Source organism: Myotis lucifugus, unplaced genomic scaffold, assembly GCF_000147115.1.
Source record: "Myotis lucifugus unplaced genomic scaffold, Myoluc2.0 scaffold_14, whole genome shotgun sequence".
Lineage (NCBI taxonomy): Eukaryota > Metazoa > Chordata > Mammalia > Chiroptera > Vespertilionidae > Myotis > Myotis lucifugus.
Window position 1 is genome coordinate 6,705,836 of NW_005871062.1, and position 13,939 is coordinate 6,719,774.

Consider the following 13,939-nt stretch of genomic DNA (forward strand, 5'->3'; position numbering starts at 1 on the left):
GATAATTACTATTCTCTTCTCTGGACCTAGAAATGTCATGAAAACATGAGTTTGGTTTTGGCAAAGTTCATTCCAGCTGCTTCTCAGTCCCAGCCCAGTCCCACAAGAGTAAGGCAGAGAGAAAGCCCGAAAGTGAGAGATGCTGTTATTAATCTTGTGTAGCACGGCAACTGGGAATTGCAGGCCTTGAGCTATATTTCTCTCTGTTGGCTATTATTCTCCTGTTCTCTTGATTATTATTCCTTCATCTGTCTTCTCTTTATTGATGTTGCCAACTATGCACAGCAAACAGTCAGCTAAGAGCTCATCCTCAGCTTCCTATCATTCATTGGATCAGAAAACAGGTGGAGGAAAGAGATCAGGTTATGGAGTAGAGAAAGATGATTTATTTTTATTTTTCTAACCAGAAACTTGATGTTACTGGAGGTAGTGGATGACCAACACATAAATGCTCAATCAATTCAAATGTATAATTACAAGCTCTTTTAGTATGTGAAAGATTCAAAAGCTAAATAGAAAAATAACTACTTTCACACAGGGTCTCTTGTAGAGTCATAGAATTTTCCTATGACTTTGGAAAAGTAGCAGCAGAAGGGAGAAAGAAGGGGCTAGGAAGTAACATCGCAGATAATAAGACATTTGACTAGAAGCAATGCCTTGATCAACTGGTCCTACTCCATCTGTTGTGAGATGTTGAAGTGGGCCCAGGAGAGAAAAAGTGACTTGCCTAAGGGACATGGCCTGAGCTGGAATTAGAATTCGATTCTCATGACTTCTGGTTCACATACCATAACATAAAACATACTGCTTCACTCCCCAAAACAATGCTATCCTATCCATGTAACTACAAAAGATAATTTAATTTAAAACTACTGCCTCTATACCCACCTCAGAAAACAATAACTGATGAATTTGATTTAAGGCAGACTAGGGTTGTTCCATCAAATTGTAATAAACAAGTCACTTTAGCAATATAAACAAGTCCATGAAAATTAATTGGGTATTATTCATCCTTGCTAATAAATCAGACTGTGGAAAACAGGAATAATCAACGGTGTTCAGGAGGCCAGAAGCCGGTTCTTGTTCAAGTACAGAACTTGCCTATTAAAGAACATTGGGTATCAGCTCAAAATAGTAAACAGGGTATACAGTTTCAGATTCCATAAAGTGCAGCTTTAAATAGTCTTGGTTTGGAAATGGGACAGGGAACACACCACAGTCAGTGGATCAACGTTAAGAGCAGAGAAAAACAATGATTACACTCATTAAGTGGGTACCTGTTGACACATCTACTGTCAAGTCTAATTATTTATTTAAACTGTTATTCTCTCTTCATTACTGCCACTGATACCAATTCTTACCACAAGATTATTTTAAATTCTATAGCAGGTCCCCCAGATATTTCCTTCTCCATTTTCCAAAGGTTATTTGGAAAGTTTTTATCCTCCTCTCCCCACCAGCACCTACCTCCAAAATTCAGAATTCAGAAGATATAAAGAGATGGATAAATGATAGATAGATAGATAGATAGATAGATAGATAGAGCAAGATAGATAGATAGGAAATCCCTCTTTCTTATGAGCAATTTTTCCAGGCTTGATTAAACCCCTATTTGTAGTTTCAATATGGGTTTCAGTGGAAAGGAGGATGGCAGTTTACCATTTTTCAAAGCTTATTCTATTAATATTTAACAATTAGCACTTGGAGAAAAGTTAATATAATGTTTGCAGTTTCTAAATGAGTAAGTTAGATCTCTAACAGAGCTATCAAAATCTATTATTACATGTCTACAGTCATTCTTTTTTGATATATTTATCCATGAAAATACATGAAATACATGAGAAAGGAGAGTTTTTCAGGGGTATTTTATGGACTATAGAGGGACTGAATGATGGGCAGGAGCCATTCTTGTATTTTTAGCCACTACCATTTCTTTTAACCCTCTCTTTGCAGTCATGAGAATAAAATCTAACTAACACAAGTGGCTGCTACATCTGATCTAATTATAGAGGAGTTTAGCCACCCATATACCACCCGCCTTATTTGCACATGACATGTTTTTTATTCAATTTTATGGTGAATATTAGCTTTGAAAATCATATTAATCTAAAACCATAATTTCCACTAATTCTAAATCGCTAACTCCTACAAATATGGAGCCATGTCGATAAACTTCAATTCTTTTCAATGTCTATGTAACTAAAGTCATGTTACAAGTTCAAGATCATGCAAGATCATGAAAATAACATAACAAAGAAATAAAAATATTAAGCAGAAGCATTTACATTATTTTTATGTTGATGTCAGATCTTCCAAAAAGATGCTAGGATACCAATCCTGCAGTTAGGAATACCATATTAACTACTACCCCTCTTTTTGCCTAAGACTTCTAAATGATGTCATAGAACTGGGCAGAGAGAACCTGGAAGTGCAGATATCAGCTAGTTAAGAGGTAGGAAAAAATTCACATTGTGAAACTTTTACAACTATCATGCTTCTTTCAATTTTTTTTCTGGCATCCATTTTCTGGACAAACTTGAGAAGAATGTATTCTTCAGGAAAAGGCCGATCTCCTTCACACAGGTCCTTTAAGAGAGTAGCATGAAGATATTATGGGTCCTGGATTTCAAGACTCTAACTCATTTTATTATTCCTAGGAATTGTGGTTGTTGTAACCTTGGATTATATATTTTTGAGATGTTTTGGGGAGCAGATAAGAGATGGTGATGGACCTAAATAGTAAAGTTTGGTCCCTTCAGAGCCAGGTAAAACTGGCAGCAAAATGGAATGAAAAATGCACTCAAAAAAGGGGACAGGAGCCTGGCTGGCATGGCTCAATGGTTGAGCATTGACCTAAGAACCAGGAGGTCATGGTTGAATTCCTAGTCAGTGCACATGCCTGGTTTCAGGCTCTATTCCCAGTGTGGGGTGTGCAGGAGACAGCCGATCAATGATTCTCTCTCATCATTGATGTTTCTATCTCTCTCTCCCTTCCTCTCTCAAACAACAAAAATACATTTTTTTAAAAAAAATAGGGGCCAGTAAACTAGAGAGAAAGTCCTCCTGTCACATGGTATTGAAGCATACAAGATGACAATAGATAAGAACATTCTAGTACATAGCACATTATAAACACTTAAATACTCATTAAATCAAAATCTTCTGCATGGCCCAGATTTTTGAGCTTTTGGTATTAAACCTTAAGGAGTAAGAATGGAAAGGGAAAATTAAGTCAAGGAGACATAAAAGGAGGGCAGTTCACTGTCTTGATCATTCTTCAGTTTGGGTGCTCATGAAAGACCTTTGTGTTTCTTCTGTTGGGAGTGAAATCAACTTTAAACATTATTGCCTAAGATGCCTATTAGCATTTCATAAGCACGAAGCCAATCGTCTCTTACCTCGTAGGATGGTCAGTGGACACAAGCTTCAGCAAACTTCAACACTAGTCTGTAAATGAAAGATTGGGTAAAAATTACTCTTAGGTACTAAGCCATATTTATTTCTAAATAATCATAAACTCTTATATCTACATAGTGGTTTCTTGTTTTGCAAAACATTTTCACATTCGTATTCGCATTTCACCCCACACCAACCTGATGAAGAAGCAGGAAGAGATTATTCTACTGACTTCACAGGTGGGGAAACAAAAGCTCACTGAGGGATAGAGAAGATGAGAAGGGAACCAACATCTCTCTCACAATAAACTGCACAAATACCATGTGAAGTGGGTATTATCGTCTTCATTTTATAGATGTGGAAACTGAGTTCAGGAAAGGTAAGTAACTTGCCAAAACTACATAGTACAGTATAGGGCAGGGTATGATTTTGGACCCTCTGGTCTAGTGGTCTTTTTCCTTATACCTCAGTTTCTCCTAATAAATGAGGTTGGGAAAACACAAAGACTTAACAGCTCATTGACTTGATCTACTAGGCTTGGTGAAAGGGGGAATAATAAGATAAAACTAACTATTTGACTGACATGAGGAAGTAGGACACACACACACATGGGATTTAGAGCTAGTCAAACTTGTCTTCCTCTCACCAATGGCCTTAGGCAAGTTACTATCTGAGTGTCAATTTCCTTATATGTAAATGAAGATTATAATATCTGCTTTATAGCCAAAGCTCACTTAAACATTATTTGGGAAATTTTCCTCCATTATTTCATAACAATATATATGGACAGTGGTGATACACACAACTATAATATTTCTTTCTATGAGCCTGTTTTTATGATAAAACAATGATGTTATAAGCATGATGCTAGAAAATAGCTTTGGGCTGGGTATTCTGTGCCCCTAAAATACTGCAATATTTATCTATGTCAATCTCACATAGCCTCACCTAACAACAACCCAAAGAACTTCTGTTCTAAAAGGCAAAGCCTCAAAATAAAAAAATCAAGTGACTCCTCAGCCCCTAAACTAAGTCAAAGACTGCAGGCATATCTCAAGTCCTTTTAAAGTTTGTGCTTATATAGTGCCTTAGGTTCAGAGAGATGGTGCTTCTAATAAGGTGCTTTAATACAATGGATAGATTTACTGAGAATTATAAGACCTCTAGGAAGTTTTTGTAATATATCTCATTTTCATATAAGACTCAAATCAGATTAAGAACAGAACATGGGCCTGGCCAGTGTCTCTCAGTGGTTGAGCATTGGCCTATGCACCAGGAGGTCACTGGTCAGGGCACATGCCCAGGCTGCAGGCTCCATCCCCGGCATGGGACATGCAGGAGGCAGCTGATAGGTGTTGATGTTTCTCTTTCTTAGATGTTTCTATCTCTCCCTCTCTTTTCCTCTCTCTCTAAAATTCAATAAAACATTTTTTTAAAAAAAGAATAGAACATGATAGATAAGATGCACTACAAAAACTTCTTGTCATATGCCACCAAAATCAAAACATTAATCATGTGGAAAATATTGCATGACTGTTTTTGTTTTTCTTAAGGATTTTTAAATTAATTTTTAGAGAAAGAGGAAGGGAGAGGGAGAGAGAGAGAGAGAGAGAGAGAGAGAGATCAATGTGAAAGGGAGACATTGATCAATTGCCTCCTGCATGTCCCCTATAGGGGAAAGAGACTGCAACCTGGGTATGTGCACCAACCAGGAATCGAACTAGCAACCCATCCATGCATAGGATGATGCCCAACCAACCGAGCCCCACCTGCCAGGGCCTGCATGACTGTCTTATCTCAAATAATTGTCATTATAACCCCAATTTTACCAACAAGGAAACCAAATATCAATGATTACATGGTTAATATGAAACAGATAAAAAAATAACCATGTGCCTTGACACCAAAACCAGTAAGGACCCTCCCACTCATAATGCAGCCTCCCATTCGGGAGTGCTCTACTTGTAGGGAAAAGGAAAACGAGTCTCTACCATAGAAAAGTCAATTGTCAAGGCACCAAAACACATTCAGTATTGAGTCCTGCTTCACTGGCAAGTGAAAGGAGAGAGAAAACTTCACATCTGTGGTCTAACCAGAAGGTAACACATTACTGAGCTGATGCAGAAGGAGTGTTAGATGCAGGGTTACAATGAACACTTTCTCAGCTCTTGCCAGTGAGGTTTCAAAGATGCAACATCCTTGAGCAAGCTCTCAAAACACAAGCCACAGAAACAACAGAAGTTGACACCATGAAATTTTCAAAAAGGGGACTTCATCAGTAAGTCTCAAGCAGTAGAAAAGCTGAAGCCTTCCAGCTAAGAAGGCTTCACCAGCCCTCATCACATGATTTTAGTGTCATGTGTCCTCAGGAACTCTTGATTGTTTCCTGATGCAATGGAGTTCTCCACTAGACCCAGAAAGTGATCTGGGACAACTGACAAATCCCATTCTAGCATCTTGGTAATGAAGCCAGTATCTTTTGCTGCCTCTGTGTATTTCATGACGGCTGAACCAGAACCTGGCATGTCTGCATCCTTTGTCAAACCACCCATCCTTTCCCAAGAAAAAACGTTCTCATCTCCAAAAGCAATTTCAAGCAAAAAAAGAACCTGTACAATCAACCTCTAACTTACAAAACTTCAACTTATTAATTAGAATTATGCAAAAGCGTAACTCACCAAACCTAGTTGGGACTAATATCAAATAATTGATCATTTCTACTACATTTTGGGGAAAATAGGAGGGAATAACTAAAACCAGAGGGGACATGAGAGTGGAAAGAACAAGGATGGAGAATAAAGGGAAAAAAGCAGAAAAGAATAGAAGAACATGAGAAAAGAAAAGCACAGAAAGACCTGTTTCAACAAGTTTTTCAGAAACCATGATACCTCTTGAATCGACCACTGTATCCTAGGTAATTTTTAAGCAATGTTACTCTAGGATGATGATTCTAACATTACGAACAAAAATTCCAACTATTTGGCACTAGATTTGCTGAGACCAATGTAAAGGTGCCTCTTAATACTTGCTACTTTATGAGTGCTATATTTCCGATATGAAATATGAAAGAACCTTTAAAACACCCACTAATCCCCAAAATGGATAGCTCCTCAGCAGTGTGGTCTCAGATGTTCTTTCTGAATAGGGGATGTTATCTTGAAAACAACAGCTGCATGAAGATTGAGGACCTGAGTTCTGCTCTTAGCCCTATAATTCCAAAATATTTTAATTAAAATTTGCATGAAACATATATTTTTCTGTTTATCTTTTCACAGGTCTTGACCATGGTTATCCCTAAACCACTGTGAAAAGGCCAGAAATTATTTTGTCTAGACTCTGTGCATTTTGGTAAGTTTTATGTGGTTGTAAAGGTGGTGGTGAAAGGATGACTTATACAAAGACTTGTTAATTAAACACTGTCATAATCTTAAGCATGATTATTAGGACATCTGTCCCCAAGAGCAATTGAAATGCTAGATTAGGACAAAGGCATTAGATGACAAACATGGAATGTCATCTACTGCCATCATCAAACCCTCTATGAAGAATATATTTAAATGTACTCTCTTACCCGCCACCCTCAGATAATTATCATGAATACAACATATTCCATGGCTTATGAATGATTTGGTTGTCTCATTAAAGTAATGTTTGCCAGTATTTAATTGCTTCCCTACCTAATTTTAATTTCCTCACCTGTCAGCATCTATCAGAGGCACTGAGATCTTCTGACATCCTCGCTGATTGTGTTGAAATTAATCAGATTTTTGAAACATAAATTGCTTTGGTCTAAAGGTAATGCTCAAATTCTTCATGTGATATTAATAAGGATTCTATCAAAAGAACTTATAATCTGGAAATTAAGTAAGAGGTTTGGGGAATCCTAAATAAAAATGTCAGTAGTACCTTAAAAAACAAATAATTCAACAAGTGCTATTGAACATACAGCACTTGCCAGCAATCACTTTGGGGTAAACAGAAGAGAGGAAACATGAAGCTACCTTAGAAAGTTTGGAGAAACAGGTAAAAAATAATTAATTAAGCTGAATTCACCTGGACTTAAGTAGCTGACAATCTGGTCACTCAAAAGGTACATAATGTATTACCAATTGTGACTAGTTATACACATTATGTTCTCACACAGATTAATGATTTTACTCCCACCTCAATCTAGTAAGGTAAAATCGGTGTTATTGTTAGTAATAGTAGCAATATTCCCATTTGATAAGTGACAAAGCTGACGAAAAGAGTGGTAAAAAGACTCTTCCCTAGACACCTGTTTTGGGGATCTAAATAAATTCAGAAAACACAGCATGATTACTTTGGAATAAAGAGAGAAAAATTATTTGCAAATCCTTCATACATAATTATTCAGTGCTAATTCTTGTGCTAATATCTACCAGTAAGAGTGCTTAAAACACTCAGGAAACCAAAAAGCACTAAACTGTTCTATAAGAAGTAAATGAAATAGTGGATAAAAAGGACTTTGTAATGTGTCCTAACATCATGAGATCATTTTATGTATATACATATTATTATTCCTACTTTGGAATATGGATATATGCATTCATGCAGTAATCACATCCCAAAAGTGAGTCTATAATATCATCACACCTGTTTTTCAGTTATTCTGTTGATTTAAGGCCCTAAACTAAACAGAAAAATAAAAAATGTTGCATGCATGCAACTGTGGGGAGGTTGGGGCAGCAAAGGTAACACATGAAACTTTAGAACCTAGAGGTCAATTTTCACAAAAATGACTTCATAACACATGGAACTTTAGAACCTAGAGGTCTTATTTTTCTAGTGGACTCTCTAAGACCCTACTTAACATTTAAGCATCTCCCCTGCTGTGAAGGTTTTCCTGATCCACAAAGATTTGGTGAAGCAGTCTTTTAGAAAACTATCACAATGCCTTGTTCCATATCTAGATCACTAAAATTACCACACTGTGTTATCACTTTTATTTGTTTGTATGTTGAAGAGAGAAACCTTGTCTAACTCAGTTTCTTAAATCCAAACCCAAAATCTAGAATATGGTCATCAGTAGGTACTCAAGAAAAAGTCTATTAAATGAATGCATGAACAAATTTTAAAAAAAGCATTCTGTGTAACTCCTCTAGCATCTAGATCAATATGTTGGCAGTGGTAAAACAAAATTGGCAGTGCCAAAAAGGTGTTAGACTGATAGAGTCAGAGTTGACCTCTGTTCAACAACCATGGTAGTTGAGTTCTGGCTAAGAAAGAATTCAGAGCCAAGACTCAAACTATAAGATAAAGTTTATTTGAAAAGTCACAGAGGTAGGACATGTGAGTAGTAGAAGAAATGGTCTCAGGAAACCAGAGGTAAAAGCAGGGCCCTTGGAGCTTAGGAAAAAGAAAGAGGCAAGGAAAATGAGGGGAGGGAGAGCCACACTGGGTCCTATATCATGAGGATATCTATCTTGAGGTCTCAAAGGAAGATTCCAATAGAATATCCATCATCTTTCCAGTTGTGTCCTTTCAGGGTCTTGGTCTCTACCGATTGGTCAGCACAAGGGCAGGCAGTCATTAGTCAATACAGCTGGTTCTGAACAGCCCTGGTGTCACTTGTCCGGTTTTGCTGCTTTCCTGGGCCTAAAGCTGAAACATGACTGAGGTCTACCGGTATTTAATGAGGGTCAGAACCTCATTGTCCTGGGGGCTTAATGATTAAGGACTATTCCCTGTCTCTGGCCCCCTTGTCCATTCCCCCTCTAAGGGGTCTAACTGTCTTGACTGGCAACATTCCAGGGGAAGAAAGGTCAGGGAGTGTCCAAATTCCATGACCAGAGATATGAAAGGTCAGGGGATCTAAATTGCATGACCAGAATATTCCAGGGGAAGAAAAATTACCCTAGGAGTAAGATCCTTGGTTTCCCAGTTTTGCCCATTGCTAGACACCAAGGGCTTTCTGCCCAGGTGATCTTCTGTACCTGGCCCATCGTCCTTGCTCTGCTCATGTCTGTCTAACTGCCTATCACAAATGCATCTCATATAAGAGGTGCTTGGTAAATGTTGGTTGGGTTGAAATTAATTGAACATTTAATTTTCAAAATGTACTGCTCAACTAAATGATTCTAAAAGCTACTTAGTGAGTGGTTCATTGAGGAGTTAAGTAATCTGTAATATCCAGTCATCCTTAACCCGTTAAAGGGTGAAAAAATATTTTTCACAGTAATAATAATAAAGGCTGAACTCATGATTTGAAATGGAGACAGGAGTTGAGAAAATTTATGCAGAGAAAAACATTACTTGTAAAGAAAACCATGTTAAGTTTGCATCTGAGAAATCAAGGCTTAGAAGACTAAGTAATCAGATCGAGTTCACACACCTCATAAGTTATTGTGCTAGAATTTATATCACAGCTTTTAGACCCACAAACTCATACTGTTCTCAGTAACTAACAGAGAAAAAAAAGTGGGCTTGAATGAGAACTTATAGTTGGATGGCATGATGGCAATCTAGAGAGTGATGTGGGAATAGGGAAGGCATAAAAAACATAAGCATACAAACCTTTTTAATTCCTGGGATGTAAATATCAAGAAAAATAATGAAAGATGAAGATAATGGAGGAATTACAGCTATCTTCAAGTATCTAAGGATGTGTCATGTATAAGCCATATTACACATTTGCAAAATATGCAAGCTAGACTATTAGGATCGAGACCATGGAAACTCTAGTTTCAGAGCAATGTAAAGGAAAACTTTAAATCAGAAGCTACCCAGCAGTAGGAAAATTGCTTCACAAAGAACTGGAAGTGTTCAAGTAGAGGCTAAATGGCCATCTGTCGGGGAAGGCATGTGTGACATCCTGGCAGCAGGAGCAAGTCTGCATTAAAAGACGGACTATCACAGTTGTGTGTTTCGGAGATTTAGCTGCCGGATCTTGAGAGATACACAACAGCTCAGATCTCTAGACAAGAACTTGAAGAACACCCTTTGAAGAAGAGACCTTGGGTAAGCATCACCTTCGTTCAATACATCCATGGAGCACCTACAATGCACCAAGCACAGGACAATCCCCATGCTGCAGAAGTTGAGACGAGGAGGCACAAAACACATTTTGAAGCGTTGAAACAGAACTGCTGCTAGACAATTTGTGGGCACAATAAACAATGGGGAAAATCATAACTATAAGTCTAAGAAAGAAAAAAAGAAATACTAAATGGTTTGCAAATAACTAAAGGCAGGAAACATCAGTTTTGTGGAAAGAAATGGAAGTCACCAAAGGCCTGAGTTTAGGGAAAAGCTAATGCACAGGGAAAAATCAAAGGTCAAGTCAGAGCTCACTTTTGGGAAACCAAGACAGACATGGAGAAAGAATCAGAAGAATGTTAGAAAATAGAGTTTAACTCGAAAAGCTCACAGGTGAAAGAAAGCAATCAAATGGTGGATGAGAAAAAAATTAATGTGATATTGCAAGAGAACATGCAACTTATTTGAAAATAAGAAAACAATACATTTGATATCCTACAAGCCTACTCTCATGGTTTGCCAGATGTAGTCACTTCCACACATGGCAGCCCCGCTCAAGACCCAACCCCCCAAACCTACTCTAAAATAGAAGACAGGTATTAAAGAAAAAATGTAATATCTGGGTCTAGTTCTATTGCTCTTCTCCGCATTCTTTATTATGATTTCACAGTCTGACCAAGTTTTACTGAAGAAAACAGATCACTTAAAATATTAATATCCAAAAGCAAAATTAAGAGCAATTTTTATTGGTCAGTCTCCCTCCCTCTCATGAGGAAGAAAAAAGGGAAAGGGAGAGAGAAGCTTTAATAGAGAATTGGGGTTAGGGTGTAGTTGGCCAGTAACTTGTAGTTATATGAAAGATAATGTCTGTGTGTACAATTCCATTCCTGTGACTTCTAACTATTCTAGGTGAAGAAGAAGGCGGCTCCTTCAACACAAACTCACTGATTTTACACACACACACACACACACACACACACACACACACAGCTGGAATTCTATTCAAAAAAAAAATGAACAAGCAGTCAATTCCTCTGTCCATTTCTTAGTCTTGGCTGAGACAAAGCATTTTCTGTGTAAAAAGGCAGCAGTGGTTACTACTAAAAACAGAAGAGAGAGCAGTGGTGCCATGGTAAGTACAGAGTAGGGAAAATATGCAAAGGCTTTAATATGCAAAAAAAATATGGAACTCTTTCCAAATAAGTTCAATTTTCACACAAAAAAGTTCAAAAACATCTACCTTAAAATTCTTAAAACTGAAGCAGAAAATCAAATGGAAAAATAAAAGAAAGAGGAATGCAATAACAAGTGGATTATTGTCCCTGCTAACCCACTAACTAGCTTACGTGTCTTGGGTAGGTCTCTTCCAGCTCTCCTCCCCCATGAAAGGTAAATACTGATTACATCAGTAGTTCTCAATGTCCACAAACATGTGGGGCAGAATGGGAAGGGGTACTCTAAACTTTTCAAGGATCTGCAAGTTCAGGATACTACTAATGTATGATGAGCCTGTTTCAATGTGTTGACATTTACACCAATGGTGCAAAAGCAATAGTAGGAAAAATTGGTTGGAGTTTTAATATACACTGAGTGGCCAGATTATTATGACCACCCCATCAGTACTTCATTGAGCCACCTTTTGCCTTCAATACTGTGGCAATTCTTCTTGGCATTGACTCCACGAGATGTTGAAAGGTGATGCAAGGAATCTGACACCATGCCTGAGGAATAGCACTGTCCAGTTCTGTGAGATTTGATGGTTGTGGAACCAGCTGCCTGATGGCTCTTTTAACTTCATCCCACAAATGCTCAATTGGATTGAGATCTGGTGATTGTGGGGGCCACATAAGCAAGGTAAAGTCTCCCTCATGTTTTTGAAACCACTCCTGCACAATACGAGCACCGTGGCATGGCACATTGTCTTGTTGGAAGAAGCCATCTCCATTGAGATACGCCATCAACATGATAGGATGAACTTGATCAGCAATGATACTTAGGTATGTTGTGCTATTTAGACGTTTATAATGGTCTGACCCTCTAGCAACTTCAGTGCGAAATTATAGCTAATTTGCCTACAAACGTCAGGTGGTCATTATAATCTGGCCACTCAGTGTATATCAAGTCAGTGGCACCAAAAATCACTGATAGTAATTGCATTTTTCATCACCAGGCACCCACAGAAAGGTGAGAGCACAAGCTAGTTTCTTAAGACTGTCCTTCAGGCATTAAAAATTATTAGTTTTATTAAATCTCAGTTCTTGAGTACACATCTTTTTAATATTCCATTTGATGAAATAGAAAGTATGCATGAAACACTCCTGCTGAATCCCAAACTGCAATGATTATCTCCAAGAAATGCACTTGGATGATTGTTTGAATTAAGAGCTGAGCTATTGCCTTGGCCTGAGTGGCTCAGTGGTTAAAGCATTGGCCCATGCACTGATGGGTACATAGGTTAGATTCCTAGTCAAGGGCACATATCTGTGTTGCAGGTTTGATCCCAGGCCCAGGGCGGGGCATGTGCAGTAGGCAACCAAGCAATCTCTCTCTCTCTCTCTCTCTCTCTCGCTCGCTCGCTCTTGCTCTCGCTCTCTCTCTCCTCCCTCCCCTCTCTCTCTCCTTTTCCCCTTCCCTTTCACTCTCTCTAAAAGTCAATGGAAAAAATATCCTCCTGTGCTGATTAACAACAACAACTACAAAAAGAGCTTAGCTATCAGCTCTTTGCATGGAACACCATTTTTATTTGAAAGAATGACAAAGCATGGTCATTCAGACTTTGGTTTTGCTGGATATTTTCTCACAAATAAAACAAGAGAGCCTATTATTTCAAGGATCATTTTTGTTGCCAAGTTTTAAAGTGAAAATTAAAAATTTAAAAATCTTGCATCTACTATTATACATTTCACATCTTCCTGAAACTTAACATACTTTCTTGATGGAATTAGTAGTCATATCAATTTATATTATTTTCCTATGTTAGAGAATAAAACATGTGAACATTTGGAAGATCTGCATAACTTGATATTTTCCAAATGACCAATGCATGACGTTACAAAATCATAGGTGGAAATCCATTCAAAGTAATCATTAGACCACTAGATTTTAATAAAAGAGTATACATTGTTTATTGATTTCAGATTTCAGATTTTAACTTAACGTTAGAAAACTACCATTCGTTAAGTTTTGGTATAGTATCACAGAAAAAAAAATCCAGAATTACTTCCTTTTTCCTTACTTTTCCAATCCTTTTTGAAAACCCTTTCTGAATTTTCTTCATAAACTTTAATCAAAACACATATCACAACAAATTGAAAGCAGAAGTGAGAATCCAGTTGCCGCTTTTCTCAATAACTTTTTTGGGGTTTATTTTGGAAAATGTACTATTTTTATTCAAATAGTATGCATTTCAAAATATCTTTTAAATTTCTGTTTTAATTTCTAACATGCTAAATACCAATAGCTATAATTTATATAAATAAAATTCTATGTTTAAGAGTGTAAAGAGATCCTGAGATGGAAACACAGGACTAGATGGACTTGTGCATGT

At 37.5% G+C, this 13,939-nt stretch overlaps 1 protein-coding gene across 3 annotated transcripts in view; it reads right to left on the minus strand.

Annotated features, from left to right (window-relative positions):
• Positions 1-13,939, minus strand: part of LPP (LIM domain containing preferred translocation partner in lipoma) — a 655,957-nt gene that overhangs the window by 481,274 nt on the left and 160,744 nt on the right. For all 3 annotated transcript variants that reach the window (XM_014452226.2, XM_023750563.1, XM_014452224.2), the window contains one exon: positions 3,399-3,447. The gene's annotated coding sequence lies outside the window, so the exon portion shown is untranslated. The remainder of the gene's footprint in view (positions 1-3,398; positions 3,448-13,939) is intronic.